Source organism: Egretta garzetta, unplaced genomic scaffold, assembly GCF_000687185.1.
Source record: "Egretta garzetta isolate BGI_Z169 unplaced genomic scaffold, ASM68718v1 scaffold291, whole genome shotgun sequence".
Classification (NCBI taxonomy): domain Eukaryota; kingdom Metazoa; phylum Chordata; class Aves; order Pelecaniformes; family Ardeidae; genus Egretta; species Egretta garzetta.
The window spans coordinates 810045-816747 of NW_009258783.1; positions in this window are offsets into that span (position 1 = coordinate 810045).

Consider the following 6703-nt stretch of genomic DNA (forward strand, 5'->3'; position numbering starts at 1 on the left):
GGGAAAGAATTTTAAAATTAAGTAAATTAATAGCTCTTTCTTGGATGCCTCTCATTAATATGTCTAAGTTAGACATGGAAGTGTTAGGTGAATTAATCCTGTTCTCTTCAAGTGCCTTGGTCTGTCCATAGTGTATGTGGAAAGCCAGGGAAAATTAATTAGAATGGATGTATCTAATTCTCGTACAGTGAAAGCTAAGTAAAGCAGATTCAAGCATGACAAAAATAAGGTACAAGGAGACATCTCTTGACAAGAGTCTGTGACTGCTTGCTTTGGACATTTTCGCCCACCATGAAGACAGATGTTTTATTCCTGACTTTGGATGAAACTGGAAAAAATAATGAAAGAAATGCTCCTTTTGCAGTACCTATCTGAAGCCTGAACAAGAACTAAATCAAACTTCTTTAAAGGAAGCATCTGGTTCAAATATTGACTTTGAACTTGTCTGCTGCTTCTTCTGTAGAAGCTATTAGCCCTTCCTCAGGTCTGACCTGGGGCTTCCAAAATCTAAGGGTTCTTCTCTTTCTTTGCATTGCTGGAAGCAGGTGCTCTTAACTTTTATGTTTATAAAACAAATAAACCAAAAACCCACAACAACAAAAACACTCTGATGTCTAAAGTCCATGCTATAGAGAGATGATGTATCGTAGCCTTGCGAAGCTGTATAGGAGAAACCAGCTACACAGGGAAGACCTTTGTTAGGCACTGAGACATGCAAGGGTATCAGAACAAAACTAAAATGAATATTAATCAGCACCAATGCTATTGTTTAGTTTTAGCATTTCACTTGATGCAGAACAAGCTCAGACAAATAAAAGCAACCTGTTCATGGTAAAGAAAACTCTCCCAAATACTCTAGTCAAGAAGACTCAATCCTGTTTGCCCAAATTCTTGAGATGCAGCATATTTGAATTGTGATTTTTTTTTTAATTGATTTTCATATCTCTGCTGAATGAAAAATGGGTAATGCCATGCAATTGCTTTTTGTATGACTGCTAAGTGGTCCTTCTGTATGTGTTAACGTGTGGCCTGACACAATGGTTAACATGGGAGAGAAGGGATGCCTCAAACCTTCCTTTTACAGTTTCCAGCTTTCATGAGTCCTCTGGGACAAGCATCAAAAGCAATAACCAAATAGGGTTGGCTGGTTTGATTGGTTTTAAATTGTATTCAGCTCCTTGCATTGTAAGGACCACAGCTGAATTGCTTCTCTGCCTAATAAAGAGACAAAGGTACGTGGTTAATAAACAGATCAAATGAGGTCAAGAGGTAGGACTTGGAGTCCATAGGAATCAGGGATCCCATCCCAGGTTGGCAATAGGCATCTTGTGTGACCCTGGAGAACTTGTGTAATATCTAGGGGGCCTCTGTTTAGCATTAGAAAACCAGGATGACAATAAGTTAAGTCTCACGAAGATATAACTCATTCGCAGTTGCATGGGGCTTGGGCATTGCAAAGAAGAAAGCACATTTCTGATGGTCTTAACTTCACAGCTAGAATGGACTCAGTCAAAATCCAGTCTGTCCTCCAAAACATTGCGGAGTCCAGTTCTCTCTGTGTTTTAAGGATAAGAACAGACTAGGTGTGGGGATTGTTTTGTTTTGTTTTTCCCATGGTTATGCAAGTTCTGTTGACGAGGTAGGAGCAAAAGGCTTTTGGAAATGAGGGACACTGTACTTGGATTGAACGAAACAGTGTATCATGCAAGCTAAATTACTTTGTACAAATAACTAACGCGATTATGTTTCTATATTAAAAACAGTAACTCATAGTCACAAAAACCCATTCCCTGAAGACAACTTAATACAAGGAGGCTGATTTGGCAGTTATGTGTTCTGCCAAACCTTTTTTAGAATTAGATATTTATTTTGTAATTTTTATTTCTTTTTTTTGCTCAAGGGTACTTCAGAAAAATAGTAGAGAGAAATATAAATGGGGTGTCTCCTTCTATAAATTCTTGTGTAAACAGCTAGAGAAAACCCAGACAGACCTGTCTGCCACCATGCTAGGCTCGGTACAAAAGCAGCTAAATTCAGTCCATATTACAATTTAATTAAAATAAACTGCAATGAGTATAAGGAGATCATTGAAAAGCAAAAGGCAAGAGTCTTTGGAGATTAATCATATTTGTCACTTAGAAGCACTTTCAGCACAAGTAGGGGGTTTCATGTCTTTAAACTAAGCAAATATATGTAGGTTAGGAAGCTGCTAACATCTTCCAGTTAAGAAGTGATAGTTCCTAAATCAGAAGTGATGTTGCAGGAGGGATTTTTGTAGCTGGAAGGAGTTTCCTAGGAATGTGAGCTGGGTGTAAAAAAAAAAAAAAAAAAAAAAAAAAAAAAAAAAAAAAAAAAAAAAAAAAAAAGAAAAAGGTGCAGTTAACCTGTTACAAGTAGTTCTGTCCCTTCCTTGAGCACTAATTTGAGGCAGATACTCAATTTTGAAGAAGCAAGATACTGTAGTACCTATGTGAAGTACGTGAGTGAGCGATGAACACAGCTTCTGACAGAGAGGAGCCTGTCTATGATGCTTTAAAATGAAAGTGAGGACTAGAGATGGGCTTAAGCCATTAAGCAGCACCGGAGTTTTAATATTAAATTATACTTGCTCTCATTTCCTGAACTGAAGTGTTCACAGCTCAGTTGTTAAAAATCCACTAATTCATAATATTCTGTTATTTGTGTTCTTCAGGAAAAAGGTTTTTTTAGTACAAAATCTTACTCTTGGTGGGGGGAGAGGGTGTTAAAAGGGAGAGTACTTTCATGTAGCATTTGTTAATAGTAAATCCTTTTTTGCTTTTTACCTGCAGCTTGTTTTCTGTTCAGAGAGGGATTCATAGTTACATGTGTTTATGGGAGAAAAACTAAATTCCTTTTTAGACTACTAGATTATTTTAGATTACTAGATTATTTTAGATATAGATTATTTTTAGGTTTTAGGTCCACTTTCATCAGAGCTGATATATTGGAAAAGCAAAGTTAGAACTATTTAAGTTGCTTGCAGATACAGGCATCGGCAGGCTTGCAGCCTCTGTTTATCAGGGCTGTCCTGCGTGGCTGCATTTCTAACATCCAGCATCTGTGAACAGGCCCCAGGGCAAATAGTTTAAAATGTGTTGCAACTTGAGAAGCTTCTTTTTTTCCCCCTCTCTCTCAAATGGAATTGTAGAGATAGGTCCCAAACAATCTGAAGACAAGTGTCGTTTTCTTTTTCTCTAAACTCATCTTTCTTGGACTCAGTGTAAAGATTCACTTTCAGTTCTGTGATGAGTCTTAGAAACTCAAAGCAGCAAGTCCAACCTAGGAGAGAACATTATCACAGTTATCTATGCAGAAGAGAAGCTGCAGTGGAATCTAAGTCATCCAGACAATCTCAAGCCCTGAAACCTAATTTTAGTCTTTCAGGGAGCGGAGAGGGATGTGCAGATCTACTTACTCCAGCATTAGACCAGCCAAAAAAGCCACACGTCGTTTTAGACTTGAGCCTGTGGAAACAATTTGGAATGAAAATATAGGAGGAAACTGCTTGCTTAATCATCATCTTTCCACATCTTCACTGAAGAAGAAAAGTAAAGTCAGATAAATCCAATTTGCATGAGATTTTTCATGCATGCAGCTCCTGCTGTGAAGTAGAAAAATATTCCCTCTGCATTTGGAGAAGCCACGATAGCCTGCCAGTGGCTAGTTTAACACCTGCAAGCCCACCCGGCTCTTAACCAAGTCCTGTGAATCCAGGCAGATAAAGCAATCTTGTTTCAAAGATAGTAAGTTCAAATCTAGTGGCTGCACGTAGTCTTTTATCTTCCGTGCCCAATCCATTACTGTGTTTTCAGCACTTATTTATCATGCCCAAAGAGTCTAAACTGAGAATTGAGATATGTCTCACTATAGAGGACCTTGGCAGAGTAGTAGGAATATCTTATTAAATAAAACATATTATTTTTATCAGTGTAGAGGGTGGCTTAAATACTTTCATTTATTGTGTACCAAAGGAATGAGTATGACAAAACCTGGTTTTAATTAATGATTTCACTAACTGTTGCATGATTTTATAGTTTTTCCAAATAAAGCCCCTCAAGGGATTTAGACGCTTTAATTTAACATCGTTAGATTTTTGGGGATGCAAAAGGGCCGAAGTGTACGCTTTACATTGAAGCCTTCACCACATCTTTTAGCTTTGCCTGCCTTTGTGACTAGGGTGCACAGCGTATCACGTAAAACTTCTGTTTTCCTTTTCTAGAGCATCAAAGTTTGAATTTCAAACTTAGTGGATTGCTCCAAATAGAGTTGGTTTAACCAAGGAGCGTTACTACACACTAGGACAGCCGGGAGTCTGGCAAAGTTGCAATCAAAAGGTCACAATGGGAGCTGCTAAGGGAATCTTAATTGCAGTTAATGCTGACGTACTGCACCAGGATGGTCATTAATATTGATGTTCCATTGTCAAAGTAACTACTGGTCAGAAAGCTTTTTCTACTGATGGGAGGCTCATGTGGTATAAGTGCATATTTTCCAAAGGTAAGGAAATACCACTTCAAATTCTGAAAAGCACCCTGGATATCACTAATATATCTAGAAAAGCCAAGCACATGGGAATTTAAGTATGTAAAGGTGTGGTGCTGCAAAAGAGGTGATGCTTCCTTTGTGGTCAGCAAGAGCAGAAGACCTGTCCCACCCTGGAAACTCCTGAAACCTTTTCCTAAACAGAAAATTAATAGTTTCTTGCCAGTGATAATTTTCTCTGAATGGCAAATAAACCTTCCAAGAAATGTAATATGGAAAAGCGCAAGCCCTCTGCACGACTTCATCTAGCAATGAGGAAATGTTATTATCTGGAAGTGAAAAAAATTGAACTTTGGGAACTTTGTTTAATAATCATTTCTCTTCCTGATTGAAATAAATGAGCCCAAAGATTCAGCCCCATGTTCACTCTTCAGAGAAAGGGCTTTTACATTGAATTCTTTCAATGAGCATAATTTTTTATTTTGATGTGCAATTAGGGCAAATTCAACTTATTTTTTTCCAGCTTTTACTTTCACACAATGCCCCTTAATTAAACGCACTGTACAGAGATGGCAGGTGACTTGACGTGCAGGGGCTGAGACTCTGCTGTGATCAGAATTACAGCCACAGTTCACACCAGCCAGTGGCACTTTTAGGAATATAAAGCTGCAAAATTGAAGGTAAGAAAGCCAAAGCCCGTAATGGCTCACTACAGAGCTAGCCAGTAAAAGCCAAGCATGGGCAAGCCCTCAGCTGTATGTACGAGCTGGTGTGTGTAGGGTCGTGTTGACTTGCTAGTGGTCACATAGAGCAAAGGATACATCTCATCAGCGAAATCCAAACCCAGGTCTGAACCCCTAATTTGCTAGCAACTTGCTGTTTAGCAGCAACCCCCAGTAAGTAAAAAGAGCCCCCGCTTGGTAGTAAGGGCTGTGCCAGTTGTGTTTAACGTGATTCAGCTCCCTGTTCTGAATCCTGGGCTGAAAGCCAGAGGGGACCTTCAGCTCCTCCTGTGGCTTTGGGCATTTGCAGTTTCCCATTGCCCTGATACGTGAGTAATTCTTGCACCCCGTACCAGCGTGTTAATTCTTCAAAGCACTTTGCAAATCCCTGCGTGGCCAGTTCCAGCTGGCTGCTGTAGAGGCAGGTTGATTTGAGTGTGTACGCGTGGACCCTTACCTGCCTAAGCAATGCTATAGCATAGCTTTGCTTGAAAATTTTCATGTAAACTCGGTCCCAAAGTATCTTCTTATGATAAATACTCTTTTAGAGCAAAGCAGGTGTTGCAGAGTATGGAGGATACAAGGAAATAACTGATTTTTTCTACTGTGCTCTAAGGAAGATGGAAAAGTGAGAAAGCAAGAGTGTCCAAGGAAACTTGTCCAGGTAGCTAAAGGACTATTTAAAGAGACTTTCCTGCCAAATTCTGTCAGACTCGTAAATTTAAATCTGGTCAGGATTTCAGTTTCTTTCTACATATACAAATGTTTCTTGACACTTAAAACTAAGAACATACTCAAAAGCTTAAAAAGGAGATCAGTGTTAGGCGAAGGGGAGGCAGGGAGGTAAACCGAGCCCCTGAAAATGGGCTGTAAGGATAAAACTGGGCAAACTTCAAATTCCGAGATCAGTTGGTATTCCAGCCATAGCCTGTTTTCAGATGCTACATGTCTTGCTGAATATATGACAAGGATAGCTACGGCACAGGGACTTCAGGAGCCTTGGAGAAAAACATAGTTAGAAATACTTCTGGGTTTGCAGGACTTTTTTTTTTTTTTTTCCTCCTTTTTAATATATCCTGACTGCCACAGTCCATATTTTCTTTGTTCAAAACTGTACAGTAGCTGTCTACAAACTGCTGTAAAGTGCAGTTACCTGTTATTGCCCTGTAAATAATTGAATAACCTCTTCCAGGCAACATGGTCAAGATGCAGATTTAATTTACTTACAGGCCAGGAGTAAAGCTGGTTGAATCCATTCGGTTCACTGTCTGTGTCTGGAGGTGTTGCGTACGGGTACATAAATAGTTTACTGAACCTGTCAAATTCTCCGCCAGGAATGAGCATGCCCTCTGGTCTGCTACATGTGCTTATATGAAACAGTTCCCCTTCAGTTCTCAAGCAGTAGGGAGTAATATATTCTCCAATACTTTTGTGGAAGTGGATAAAAGACATAATGAATCATACATATAGCGGCAGAA